General features: G+C 42.4%; 1 protein-coding gene across 11 annotated transcripts in view; it reads left to right on the top strand.

Annotated features, from left to right (window-relative positions):
• LOC310661537 (poly(rC)-binding protein 3-like) overlaps nt 1-15,002 on the top strand; it is a 246,593-nt gene that overhangs the window by 131,542 nt on the left and 100,049 nt on the right. The window contains exons 3-4 of one of the 11 annotated variants that reach the window (XM_083407852.1): nt 4,981-5,089; nt 14,834-14,890. The exons of 6 other annotated variants lie outside the window; for them this stretch is intronic. The gene's annotated coding sequence lies outside the window, so the exon portion shown is untranslated. Of the gene's footprint in view, nt 1-4,980; nt 5,090-6,432; nt 6,549-11,677; nt 11,699-14,833; nt 14,891-15,002 lie in introns of those variants that run through there. 4 more of the 11 variants (XM_083407849.1, XM_083407833.1, XM_083407853.1 and 1 more) reach the window with 4 other exon arrangements.

Below are 15,002 nucleotides of genomic sequence, written 5' to 3' on the forward strand. Positions count from 1 at the left end.
TGAATGGACTTTATTTAAAATTATTCCTGGACTGGGCTAGGAGTGCTGTTGGTGCAGTGAAAAAAGAATGAATTGCTGCCGAGCACGTATGACGGAGAGGCTGAATGGGAGAAAATATCCTGTTTTAAACTGTGCTGAGGAAGAACTCCAGAGAGGAATTTTAATGGCAGAGACTGAATATGCACTCTGTGACTTATTTATGGCCGCAGCGCATACGCTAATCGGTGAACAGTGGAAGGAATGGAATATGACCTTTACTGGTCGGTGGAAGGAAGGAGGCAGTCTGCCTTATTTAAGGAGGGAGTTCCAAAGCCTGGGAGCAACTACCAAGAAGACCCTCTTGGGCATCCCCACCAAGCGCGCCTGTGAGGGTGGTGAGACCGAGAGAAGGGCTTCTCCTGAAGACCTCAGTATTTCTGATAGCTTGGACCTAAGCCATGTAAGGCTTTGTAGGTGATAACCAGCACTTTGACTTGTGCCCCGAAACAGACCCATAGTCAGTGGAGAGCTGTTGCAACAAGGGAATTGTCTGCTCCTTATAATCACCTCAGTCAACAATCTGGCTGCAGCTCTTGAGGCTGGTTGAAACTTCTGGGCAATTTTCAAAGGCAGCCCCACGCAGAGTTTGCTACAGTTCTGTCCAGTATTTAGTTCATTCATTCATTCATTCAGCCTTTATTGGCATAATGATGTTCAGTTGAAATCCCCTTCCTTGGTTTGGGCCCTACCTTAAGAAGCAACAGGAAAACCTCCTTAGCTTTGGAACTGCAGAGATGGGCAGGGGTCTTAACACCAATTGTGCAGCAGCCCCCCAGGTTCAAGACAGGGAGCAAGGCTGGCTCTTTTGGCTAGTGTGCTTCTGAGCTCACTGAAATACAGACTTGCCTCCCCTGGCCCTCTCTCCTGCCCTGGAGCTGGCACTCTCTCCTTGGAATGCCAGTGGATTTTAATTGGCTTGAAAAGTGGCCTATGAGTTTGACTGAAAAGCAGGGTTATGAATATATATATCTATATCTATATATCTATATATCTATATATATTGTTCACGGAAGGAAGCAACTTGATAGCAGCTTGAAACAGTAATAGCCCTAAAATAAAAACAAAAACACTGGCATGATAGAATAACACAAATTGAATCCCTGGTGTATTTCCATTTACAACTTCCCTTCTGGTGAAACAACTCAGTTAAAGAGCAGGTTTCAAGTGCTAAATTAATATTTTTAAAAGTACATTGAATGAATTAAATTGCTTCTAGTTACAATCTTTTATCCCAGATTTCAAGTGAGAGAGTTGTTAACCTAGCTATAAGCAGACTTTAAATAGGTGTTTCTTAAGAACCTGCTGACAGGATAAGTGCAGTGCTTCAAGTAAACCATTCTAATAGTTGGGCATTAAACATCTTATTTTACTTAAATGTGACTATTGTGGAAAATGTCCTTTGTGAGAGAACTGAACTTTGTACCATAACCAAATTCCACTGACACCATTGTGAGTGGTATTTCACAGGAAGTATATGTTCAATGCATTTGTTAATGCAGCTCTCAGTGTTTATGTAACTTTTAGACTGATCTGGCTGTAAGTATCAGGATTTTAGGCTTGTGTGTGTAGCTGGAGAGTATAGTATTTAGTGAATGAAGTATCTGAACTTCCACATTTCCATATTCTCTATGGCAAATCTTTACCCCGGGGATAAAAATTGGGACTCAAGTCCAACCTCCTCCCCCATCACATTTCCCCCCTGAAGAGACGGATTTATGTCCTGCCTCCCCCACAACACATACACACATCTTGCTCAGTCCAGACCACCAACACCCAGCCCATTTTCTCTGTTCTCCTCTGCACCCACCTTTGCAGTTCTGCTTACCCCCCACCCTGAGTGCTCTTACCCAGTGCCACCCTGCCCCCTCCCCTTTCTCAGCTGCCAAGGACCCCACTCAGCTGCAGCCCTGTCTATTCCCTACATTCCTACATTCCTTGTTTCCCCCACCCCCTCTGGTGAATGTTCCCAGTCACCCACCCACCTCCCTCCCTCCAGCTACCCTTACCCCTGGAAGACAGTCACCCTTCCCACTTTCCACATTCCAGATGTAGTCTCAATATCTGCCCCCCTGCCCACATCCACAGGACTTTTCCTGAGCCTTCCTGATCATGGAGGTTCTTCCACCATGCCCCTCACAGCCACTATCCCCATCCACCTCGCCCGCCTGCCTGCCACTGTCACAGCACACCGACGGACCTCCACAGTAACCATAGAGAGGGAAAGTGGGAAGTGGAGTGGCACGCCAGCTTCAGTGCCTGGATAACCAGAGGTAACTTCTGGGACTTTCCAGGATCCAATCAGAAGCCAGGAATGTTTTTTTATTAAAAAAAAAAAAATTGGAATGTCCCAGTAAAAACAGGACGGTTGCGGGCTATGCTGTGGTGGTTTAGGCAGGTGTCATTTCAGTCTTCTAAAAAATTCTTGCTTCATATACCATATGTAACAAAGACTGCTGTGGAAGGCAAGAATTAGTCAGTTTTGTGTGCATGTTAGCTTTCCTGAAATATACCTTGTTAATTTCCACATTTCTATATTTCACATGGTTTAGTAAAGTGTCTTTTCAGTGTTTTAAAACTGGCTTCCTTTCGTTCCTTGCTATTGCAGCACTAAGACTGCGGTGGAGGGCTGTAAGCAGTATCCTCAAGAATCTAATGTCTTCCAAATTGGCATGGCACCTGCTCATTCTGGCTCTTTCCATACTGGTGTGAAATCCACTGGGTGGTTTTCATGTACAAGCCCAGTTCAAATGGGTGAAGACTGTGCAAGAACCCTGTAGTTGGAAAGTGTGTTCTCAAAAAATTTGAGAAAAGCAAAGTTGTTGTTTTTTGAATGCTTTATTGAAATTAAAAGAAACAAAAATCCAGAAATAATAAAAAATTACATCAAATCACATTTAAATCTTCTTACATGTGTGATGACTTCCTGTCACCCCATCATGCATCTACCACCTATTTCTTCAAGGGCACTTTCCGTTTTCATTGATGACTTATTCTATGAGTTTCTACTGTACCACAGAGATCATTCAAGGCCTGCCATTGATGTCCTGTTATTGCGATGTTCCTTAAGATATTTTTTGTACATGTCCCATTCTTTGATCAGTATGTTCTCTCAATTTCCTTGTCATTTTTGCCAGCTCAATGTATTCTAACAATTTGCTTTGCCACTCCAGTTTGGTTGGGATTGTGTCCCCCTTCCAGTGTGTTGCGATTAATATTCTTGCAGCTACTGTGGCATACAAGAATATCTTACTCGCTGTTTTAGGATGTCTGAACCTAGTATACCCAAAAGGAAAGCTTCCGGCTTTTTAATAAAGGAGATCTTAAACATCTTTTTGAGCTTGTTATAAATTACCTCCCCAAATTTCTTTATTTTCTTATAGTTCCACATATATGTCCTTCACGGCCTAGGACCCTCGTACCTACGGGACTGCCTCTCCTGGTATGCCCCACGGAGAGCCTCAAGGTCCATAAATAACAACACCCTAGTGGTCCCAGGCCCTAAGGAAGTTAGATTGGCTTCAACCAGAGCCAGGGCCTTCTCAACTCTGGCTCCGGCCTGGTGGAACGCTCTGCCTCATGAGACCAGGGCTCTGCAGGATCTGATTTCTTTCCGCAGGGCCTGTAAGACAGAGTTGTTCCGCCTGGCCTTTGGCTTGGAGCCAATTTGATTCCCTCCCTCCCTCTCTTTCTTTTTTCTTTTCCTTCTTCTCCTCCGATGAGGCTACATTTTAATATTTTAATGTTCCATTATTTTAATGTTGTATTTTACTTTTGTTTTTAAGTTGTAATCATTCATCTTGTTTTTATTATTGCTTGTAAGCCGCTCTGAGCCCAGCCTTGGCTGGGGAGGGCGGGGTATAAATAAAAATTATTATTATTATTATTATTATTATTATTATATATGCAGCATTGTACCTTCCACTTCCCCACATCTCCAACATTTACTTGAGGTATTTTTATACATTTTAGATAGTTCTAATGGTCTTAAATACCAGCGGAATTGCATTTTCATAAAATTTTCTTTCAATACATAACACACGGTAAACTTCATATAACCCAGATCTTGAGCGCATTTAACCATTACTGATTTTACCTCCTCCTCCTTGACTTCCCAGACAAGAAGGAGTCTATGCATTTTAGAACGAGTTTTTCCTTTGGAGTTAATCAATTCTTTTTCGAATCTGGAAGGCTTCGTCGCAAAACCATTTCGTTTATCAAGTTTAAATATCTCATGGAGTTGATGATATTGTAACCAATCTTACAGATATACCCTAATTTCTTCAAAACCTTTTAGTTTCAGCTGATTTTCTTCCTCTTAACAATACTTCGTATGTTGGCCAATTCCCTTTCATAATTTTCTTCTTCACTGCCAGTGCTTCTAGGGGAGGTATCCACCATGGGGTTTTGGGTTCAAGCAGATCTTTATATTTTGCCCAAACCATATATAGAGGTTTCCTTATAACAGGCTTTTGTGTACCTTGACCTTGTCGTAACCTAAGTAGGCATGCCAGGCATAACAGTTGTCAAACCCTTCTTGATCTAAAAGGGTTTCTAGATCTAAAAGGGTTCTAGGTCAGTATTTTGTAGTATACACCATTCCTGGATCCAGGAGAGACAGGCCACCTCACAGTAGTGTTTCAAATCTGGCAGGGAAAATTCCCCTCTTTAAGGTCAATTAATAGTTTATGTTTAATCCTGGGTGAAAAGCAAAGTTATCTTATATTCATGCTCAGGACCAGAGGTGATCTCTTAGTAGCCTCAGCCTAGAAGCTCTAGGACCCAGTATTGGTAAGTGGTGGGAGTATTTGGCCCTTACAGCTTCCACTGAAGCTGTAAATATTAAATGCAACTTTTAGATTTAGTCAATTAGTAGCTAATCTTTAGTTAGCAATCACATTCAGTTTTTGGTTTTTGCAGCTTAAGCCTTCATTTCTTTTTCAGAAATGTCAACCAGAAGTTCAAAATACTCTAGCCTCACCTGAGTGTAACAATTATTACCAGAAAGGGAAAGCGTGAGGAATTGCTTTAAAGCTACATATTCTTTTTGCAGGTAGGCCCATTTTATTTTAAGCTTTTCTTTCACTTCCCTATTCCTAACATTGTTTGCTGTCATCCCAGGGTATATTGTGTCCTGCAGTATAGGAATAGATGGTGAAAATGATAACATATATGTATTCATTCCTTGGACACATGTCAGGTTAGTCCAGTGAGCGTAATAATAAGTGGAAGGTCAGAAAATAATCACTCTCTGTTCGTGGTGCCTATAGAACATTTGATCAGCTTGTGGCACCATGTTGCCTTAAATGGACATCCACACACTCTCTCTATCCCAGCTGGTGGATTGGCCAGTGTGTCAGCTTGCCCAGTGGCAAGTAGGCCCCCTTAAACATTAGACAGTATGTTAAAAATGTTAGTGCCATTTAGTAGCTTGAAAATATAGTAGAAGTTCCAATATAGTGAAATTCTCAAAGGACCATGTGATGGGAAAGTTTGTTTTGCTGGGCAGGTTGGGTCAACAAGTGCTTTCTTTCTCTTTTTTCCCCTGCCAGCAAACGGTTAACGAATGGCAGCCTCTGATTGGCTGGGGTTCCAGGAGAGGGGGTTGAAAAGGAGGGGATTTGGAGAGACAGTTTAGTAGGTTGGGAGAGAGGGAGTGAGAGGAGAGAGAGGTGGTTCTGGGTAGAAGCATCCACTCAAAAGCTACAGAAAGGAGTCTCTGAGCGTAGCACGAACGACCGTGTGTGGTGTCCTGGAAGGGTAATAGGCCAGGAATGAACTGGGAGGCTGAGCCAGGAGAAGTGGGAGCTGTGAGAACACAGTCTACTTAGGTCTCATTCTAGTCAGGAGGGGAGAGATTCTTCTACAAAAAGAGAAGACTCCCAGACCAGTTAAGAGGGGTGTGGAGACCCCTTGGGTCTGTTACTTGGAGTACCTCAGGAGTAGGGTAGTCAAAGGGGTGTGTAACTGACAGAAAAGACCACCTTGAACCAAAGTATTAAGCAGCAACAGCTGTGCAACAACTGAGAAAGAACTGAAGTGAAATAACATTATAATCTGAAGTATCCTATGTTTTACCCACTTTGTGTCACAAACTTCCTTCGTTAAATAAAATCTCTCATTTATTTGATCAAATCCTGCCTGAGACTCCAAATTAAGTTTTCCCTCACACAAGTCCCCCACAAGATAATCTGGGGTAGTTTGTAGGAATTCATGGCATTGGTGTTCTGTGAGGTGGGTGCACACCCAAGGGTGCCATTGCGCAGTCGCAGACCCCAAGGTGGCACTGCCGCATGCAAGCACATGCTTTGAAAACCTTAGGCTGCAACATTGGTCAGGGCCACCAGGTGACGTTGTTGGATTGGAATGAATGGAGTTGGCCATTTTACTTGGGTTAAAGCTGCTAACACACAAAAGGGGAGAAAGAAAAAGCCCAACTGTTGGGCCGAGGAGAGAGGGTGAGACCAGCCTGATACGGTGCTTTCTGCTCTCTCATGCAGCACCCAAAGCAAGTGAGTTGTTATACTTTTTTACTTTATGTTACTTTGTTTTGCTTTTTGAATGACTCCCTTAAAGTGGGAACAGGAAGAATTGCCAGAGACCCCCTGGACTGAGACCACAACAGGGGGAGACAGTTGCAAGGGGGAGTTAACATACCAAGGCATGACTAGGAGTCCTCCTGAAGCCCTCCAAAGCAAAGGAACAGACAAGAACATTTGATAGCCTTCACAGCAAGGCACTGGAATTTGTAAATAAATGTAATGACAGGATTTCACAGTTGAATATGGATGAAAATCAAACATTGGAAATTGACTCTTTGGAAACAGCATTGCCAGTTAAGAGGCAGAGGAGGAAGAAAAGGATGACAAATGAGCTTATACAGGTGAAACTCAGAAAATTAGAATATTGTGGAAAAGTTCATTTATTTCAGTAATTCAACTTAGAAGGTGAAACTAATATATGAGATAGACTCATGACATGCAAAGTGAGATATGTCAAGCCTTTATTTGTTATAATTGTTTATGGCGTACAGCTGATGAAAACCCCAAGTTAACAATCTCAGAAAATTAGAATATTAAATTAAATCAGCAAAACAAGGACTGCAAATAGAGCAATATTGGACCTCTGAGAAGTAGAAGCATGCATATGTACTCAGTACTTGGTCTGGGCCCCTTTTGCGTCAATTACGGCCTCAATGTGGTGTGGCATGGATGCTATCAGCCTGTGGCACTGCTGAGGTGTTATGGAAGACCAGGAAGCTTCAATAGCAGCCTTCAGCTCTTCTGCATTGCTCAGTCTCATTTCTCTCTTCTTTCTCTTGGCAATGCCCCTTAGATTCTCTATGGGGTTCAGGTCAGGCGAGTTTGCTGGCCAATCAAGAACAGTAATCCCATGGGCACTGAACCAGGTTTTGGTACTTTTGGCAGTGTGGGCAAGAGACAAAGTTCTACTGGAAAATGAAATCAGCATCCCCATAAAGCTTGTCTGCGGAAGGAAGCATGAAGTGCTCCAAAATCTCCTGGTAGACGGCTACGTTGACCCTGGACTTAATGAAGCACAGTGGACCAACTCCAGCTGATGACATAGCTTCCTGTTTCCGCCTGCGCCATGGAATGGAGGTCTCCCTCGACATTGTAGGGAGAGACAGACAGAAATAAAGAATAATGGGGGGAACTCATTCGTTGACTTCCTCTCTGGATGGGAGAGGAACGGGGTCTCACCTGTGGATTGCCCTGTGGAATGTGAGGGCAGGCAAAGTGCATGAGAGTGCATGAAGCATTCTCACTGCCATGACCCCCTGATTCATTCCTGGAAGCAGAGGATATCCTTCTGATTGGGCTTTAATTGTATAGGCATGTGCTAGTGTCATAGTCCTGTGCCATAATTCCACTCCGCCGGTTGAAGTTTTCGGAAGTAGTACCCACAGGTGAAGACCACCAAAGACTGTGGGTTGGCCTGCGGTAACACTGCCCTTACTGCAACATCCAAGGCATCTGTTTCCACCACGAATAGCCCTGCTGGGTCAGGTTGCCGAAGGATGGGTTGTGAAGAGAATGTAGCTTTCATGGTGTCTAATGCCCCCTGAGCCAAACTGTCCCAGGAGGGCAGTCAGAGGCGCTGTCACCTGAGCAAAATGCAGGATGAATGAACGATAGCAGTTTGTAAACCCCAGCAGGCACTGCACCTCCTTGTAGTTATGATGTTGTAGTCCTGTTCTGCCAGGCATGGCAGAGCTCAGTGGAGGGAGAAGCCAGCCAACCAGCCAAGTCTCAGGGGTGTGCTTGCCTGGAGGCAGAGTCTGTATACAAGGTCCGGTCCAATCCTAAGGTTAGGAGTATCTCGGTTCATGTAGTCAGACAGTCCAGGGGTCAAGAAAGCTGAGGATCCAAGCTCACGAGAAGCAAGCAGCAGCATCGTCTGGTCAGGAATGACAAATGTTGTTTCCAGTAACTGACTGAGGCTGCAAATGCTGCTTAAGAAAGCTGAAGCCAGCTGGTTCTCATAAGGAGCAATAAGGCCGATCAGCAGCAAGTAGAGTCATTTTGCCTTCTTTTCCATTAGGCTGCTGCTCAGCAGGTGAAGCCGACTCCTGGCCCAGGAGGCGATAAGACGACAAAAAGTGGAACATCTCAGCTACAAGGATTTAAAGGTTAGAATTGAGATAAGGTTTCATTCGGTGCCAGAGACGGTGGGGAGAGGGGAGCCTACAGTTGTTTTTTTTCAGAGTTTTTATTCTATGTTTCTGATTTGGCAACCCTCCAAAAATACAAAATATAAAATATAAAAAGTGAGGGTGGAAGAAACTGGACTAATAACACGAAATTTAACATCAAACTGGAACTGCGTGTGTGAGAGGAATGGAATGGAGAGAAAGGGGAACATCACTCTTTAAAAAGGACTATGTTGGAATATAAACCAAAACCACCCCCACTCTCTGTTATTTTATAAGGAATGTGAAGGAGACTGAGACAATTTGGAATGTAATCTAACTGGAAAGATAACTGGCTATAAATTTTCAGCTGAAAAGAGGAAAGGAGTCTGCCAGCTCCAAGGCCAGAGGTTTTCTTATTAGTCATTGACAGTTTGGAATCAGACTGCTCTTCCTAAGTTGGGGGAAAAAATGGCGAGGACAGTTTATTTGTTGGAACAGAGAGAGCTCTAACAAGCTCTTGAATCATGGGACGAAGTGATGCAGAGACTTTTGGATAACTCTGAGACAACCGCTTCTCCCGAGTCATGATGGGAAATATCAACATTTGGAAGAATGAAGGATACAACACCATTTATGGTTGGGACAACATCATGGCAGGGGGCAGGAAATACCACATGCAGGAAATAACTATGATTTCAGACTGTGTACCCCACTTGAAAGGGACGCGGGTGGCGCTGTGGGATAAACCACAGAGCCTAGGACTTGCTGATCGGAAGGTCGGCGGTTCGAATCCCTGTGAGAGGGTGAGCTCCCGTTGTTCGGTCCCTGCTCCTGCCAACCTAGCAGTTCAAAGGCACATCAAAGTGCAGGTAGATAAATAGGTACCGCTCCAGCGGGAAGGTAAACGGCGTTTCCGTGCGCTGCTCTGGTTCGCCAGAAGCGGCTTAGTCATGCTGGTCACATGACCCAGAAGTTGTACGCCGGCTCTCTCAGCCAATAAAGTGAGATGAGCGCCACAACCCCAGAGTCGGTCACCACTGGACCTAATGGTCAGGAGTCCCTTTACCTTTACCCCACTTGAAACTCCATAAATTACTTAATATATTAACATGAATTGAAACCATAAGATTGTAGCTGTTGTATAAGGGATTACTATCTTGAAGGGAATGTAATTGAAATTATTAAGATTTTGGAAAGCAGAAAAGAGAGCGTAACCCATCAAATCTAGCACGTGAGGCAACCACTTTAACTAAATTGTATAATTCAGTATATAAATAATTGGTTTTAACAATTGTATTCATCGGATAAAATTGGCATTGTTATAATGAACTTGTTATTGGAACGATACTGGAAAATCAATACAATATTTATTTAAAAGCATATAAAGGCATCTGCACACTATCAGTTCCTTGTCCAATGTAAGAGGACATTCTCAAAGCTAAAGATAATAAAGACAGGGCTAACAAATTCACTGTCTTAGGTGAACTTGGAATCATACATGTTGCTACACATTGAAAATGAATTGTTAGATGAATTGGATGCAGAAACAATTACTGAACAGATCCGCACAGTCATCTAGTGAATTCAAACGGTAGCTCTGAATGTAGTGGACCGCATGAAATATGCTTTAGAACTACCTGTGAATGTGTAAAATATTCAGTACAAGCAAACTATTTAAAAATATCCACCATTATTTAATATTTAAAAATAATTATTAAAAAATTCTATTATAACAATCTATGTTTATATTTAGGTAAAGGTAAAGGGACCCCTGACCATTAGGTCCAGTCGTGGCCGACTCTGGGGTTGCAGCACTCATCTCGCTTTACTGGCCGAGGGAGCCAGCGTACAGCTTCCAGGTTATGTGGCCAGCAGGACTAAGCCGCTTCTGGCGAACCAGAGCAGCGCACAGAAACGCCGTTTACCTTCCCGCTGGAGCAGTACCTATTTATCTACCTGCACTTTGATGTGCTTTTGAACTGCTAGGTTGGCAGGAGCAGGGATCGAGCAACGGGAGTTCACCCTGTCACAGGGATTCGAACCACCGACCTTCCGATCGGCAAGTCCTAGGCTCTGCGGTTTAGACCACAGCGCCACCTGCATCCCTTATGTTTATATTTAGTATCTACTTTATACTGCCAGCAATATGTACAATATATGTACACTGTAATTACTAAAAACATACATTTATTTCACACAAAAATTAATTGTACCTTCTTCCACTTATGTATTTTTTGAAACATTTATTTCTTATAAAAATTAAATGATAGCCTTATAGTCCTTCAGGGTCCCCTTGTACTTGACTTTCTCAGCATTTTCATGTGCTCCATCCACGCAGTGCTTCATCTCAGTAAGAGCAGAACTTTCCAGTGAACAGGTGCAGTTACTCTCCAGTATACGGGCAATGGAAGCCGTGCTGAAGAACGCTACTTTGCCATTGGAATAGGCTGCTGTCCTTTGAGAGGGTGGGGCAAATGCTCCTTTTGTGTAGAAAGATATCCTTCAAGAAGAGCTCCCAAGGTGACGTACAGTAAAAGAAATCTAAAAGCATTGCTTCTTCAGTAATCCTAGCACCATTATGCTGGAGTCACATGTAAGGATATTAAAAAATAAAGATACTGATAGAAAGGCCTTTCAGAAAAAAGGCTCGTGGAGTCTGCTGCTTTGAATCAATCAAGAACAATGCTCTAAATGTTACTTTCCCCAAGCCATAGAAGATGGTATCACTTTTCTCCATTTTGTATCAACATTTGGCTTTCTGTTATTATGGGCTTCAATATTTGGCTTTCTATTATTTGTGTTTCTTTCTAATGGCATTATAAGTCACAGCCACTAAGAAGGCTGGGCTTGCCCCCCCCCCATATGCTCCTGGAACGATGCTTTTAGGCTTGCCACTACTGTGTGATGCTGGGCATCATGTGGTGGGCAGGCAGAATGGGTGTTGGGGTTCTGAATGCCAGTCCTGTGAGCACGGCAGAAGCCAGTCTTCATTCAGATGGAGAGCCAGAGGTGAGACTATGGCTGCGCAATGACACAGATATATGGGGTTCTTGTAGGCAAAGGCATTACGTTGCGAGACAGATAGACCTTGTGATCCCTCTAGCTAGCAGACTATATATAAACCTGCAGTCAGCTATTTTCAGGGTAGTCTTATTTGGTAAAGGGAAAGTAATAAAGATGGGTGAACAGAAATCTCATCTAAATTCTTATGGCGCATACATAATATTGTTGAACAAATTCTAAAGGGTCTCGTTTTTAGAGTGAATGCTTACTGAATTTTATAATTGCCGGGGGAAATGCTGCTTACCCTTCGTGTATTTCATGAATTTCTAAAGTCTCCAAAATGTTTTGAGACAGCTGTTGCTGTTTAATATTGGAAATCTAAAAGTTTCTTCCACCATGTATATTCTAATTACATGAAAAAATGATATCAAAATGACTTTTATTGATGCTTTCTATTTTGGATGGATTAAGCACTGCTTTTGCAAACTTTTTCCATTGCGAAGCTATATTGGTCCGAACTAACAAATAAGCAGGGGTGATAGCAGTGGTATGAGAATAAGTAAAGATCAGGAAATAGTCTATAAATAGGTAGCTTTTATTGCACAGTATGACGCTTAATTGTTATAGACAAGTGCTGCTGATCCTAATCTGTACTTGCCCTAATTACAGCAGGTGCTGCAATATGTTTTGTTATAAGCAATGTTTTTGTTGAAGCTGGAGGTGTTTGTTTCTCCAAATCTGATAAGCCAATCATTTCCTGATCTAGAAAAGATAGCAAATTACTGAGCCCTGAATTTAACACATGCCGAGCATTAGCACCTTCTTTATTAAGGTATTACTTGGTTACGAAGCAAGTTTGATGATCAGAGATCTTTGCTGATACTAATTACAGCTCTAGAAAGAAACACAAATTGCAGGTTGCTGAAAATACAATTTTCACACATGGCAGTACCTTTGCATTTTCTGTGCTGTTTGTGTTGAGTGTGAGTCTTAAGCATGCAACTGAGGCAATTTTAAAGCTAAGTTGTATTCTAGCCATTGTAGGTATCATGTCTGCATTACACTACTGGTTTTAGTGAATTATTTTGTTGTTGTTATTAATTAAATTTGTTAGTTGCTTTATCTTCCTGAAGGCACCCAAAAGCAACTTACAAAGCAACCAACAGACAGACAACAAGCCCCACAGAGATGCATGAAAACCTGAAGAAAGAGAAATACATTAAAAACACCCCACCCACTTCTAAAGAGGCACAGATAGTTAAAGGCCAACAACCTGGTTATAGAGGAAAGTTTTTGCCTGGCACTTAATGAAGGCACCAGGTGAGCCTCCCTGGGGAGAGCCTTCCACAAATGGGGAGCCACTGCAGAAAAGGCCCTGTTCTTGTGTTTCCACCGTCTGGGCCTCTTGTGAAGGAGGAACGCAAAGAAGGGTATCAGATGATGAGTGCAAAGTCTGGGTCAGTTTATACGGGAAGAGGCAGTCCTTGAGGTATTGCAGTCCTGAGCCATTTCATCTACCTAAGATACAGAGTGGCTGGGCCCCCACTCCATCCCCTTTTTTTTTTTTTTTTTTTTTTGCTGTTACTTCAAGTCATGATTCAACTTCTCTGGCCCCATTCCTGGAAGAGAATCCTACATCATAATGAAACATCAATCTGATGTCCTAGGAAGAAGAAAAGAACCTTACAGTTAAGATGAAAATTCTTTAAATTCATCCATTCCTAAAGGGTGAGGATTCTCTCCCCCCCCCCAAAAAAAATTGCTCAGCCCAAATACTGGACTGAAGGGGTAGCAATTAGTGTGGCTGCCAGAATTAATTTCATTCAGTTATTTAGCTGAATAAAAACTGCAGTGAAGCATGTATTAATCTCACATGGAAAATGAGCATCTTTGTGTGTCATATTTGGGTCTTAACTGCTTTGTTGAAATTTACTTTTTGGGGGGAATTGAAACTCTATCATCTTTGTTTTTACTGTCATTGAAAGTAAATGGTTGTGGCTATCATTGAAAGTAAATGGTTGTGGAAAAAATAGTGCTGAATTAATACATACACACAGCACAATACTGTACATATCTACAGGATTGAATTGAATGGGATTAAGTGTATATAGATAAGTGTGTACATAGGACTGAAGCATCACTAAATTGTTCCATTCTGTTGGTGGGGAGGCTATAAATATATACAAATATAACAGCTTTCATCACTGGCCTTAACAATAAAAATATTATTGCTCTCATTGCTTTTTTTACATTTTATGTTTCATTTTATCATTTTACAAATATATTTAACAAAAAAAACACACCTTTACACTATCAATTTGCATTTCCCTCAACTTCCCTCCCCTCCTTTCTCTGGTTACTTAGTTTATATCTTTTTGTTACTGCATACCCAGTTCAAGCCTGTTTACTATTTCCCCTTTTAATTCTCTTTACCTCCCTGCTCTCATTGCTAATTCATGGATAGAAGGACTATTCTATGCAAGTTTCTCCATTTACTACACAAAGATTTTCATTAAACACCTTAAACCTGACTGGAATTGTTAAGATTACTTGTTTTCGCCCACAGTGGATTCTACCAGTTGCAGGTGGTGTCTCATTTTTCATGCTCTTCCATGTTAAAAAAAAAAAGGCCTTGCTAGTAGAAAACTAGCACATTGCAGACAAAGGGTTTAGCTCAAGACTCTCCTATTTGTGCTTATTACCTGTGTTCAGGAGGGAGGAGGAGTGATTGAGAAAAACAGAGACTATTAAGGGTAGGTTTCTTGCTGCATTCCCCACAATGTAGCTAGCCGCTTGGGTGCCCTGCTCCTGGGGGGCAGGATGAGCCATCCATGAGGGTGGATTAATTGGGATATCAATGAAAGGAGAAGCTGCAGAACTGTACCAGACAAGGAATCCCTGGGCTGACTTTTGCAAACCTTCCAAACCAAGGCTTAGTCCCAGAACCATTTTCGTTTGTGGGTGTGTTTGAAATAATTTTCATTAAAAGATTTTCTTGGTTTACGAAAGTACGTGAATTGTCTCTTTTTTCAAGTTGAATTTGCTCTGTGATAGCCCATTCACAAGTTCAGGGATTCTTCCCTTGAAGCAGCCCTTAGCCTAGAGTTCTGCCATGCTTCAAGGATCCCTTCTTTCTTCCAGGATCTCCTTTGTCCACCGCTGTGGCTCCTGGAGAAGCACTCTGTGTAAATAGAACAGGTAGGAGGATGGAAAGATTTGCCTGGGGCTGGGAGAACACCCTACAAGTTGAGTGTCAACAGAGAATGGGAGAAGAACCTTCCTGCATGAGAGCAGAAAGGAGATGCTCTTG

Source organism: Podarcis tiliguerta (assembly GCF_965153285.1).
Source record: "Podarcis tiliguerta genome assembly, chromosome: 13".
Taxonomy (NCBI): domain Eukaryota; kingdom Metazoa; phylum Chordata; class Lepidosauria; order Squamata; family Lacertidae; genus Podarcis; species Podarcis tiliguerta.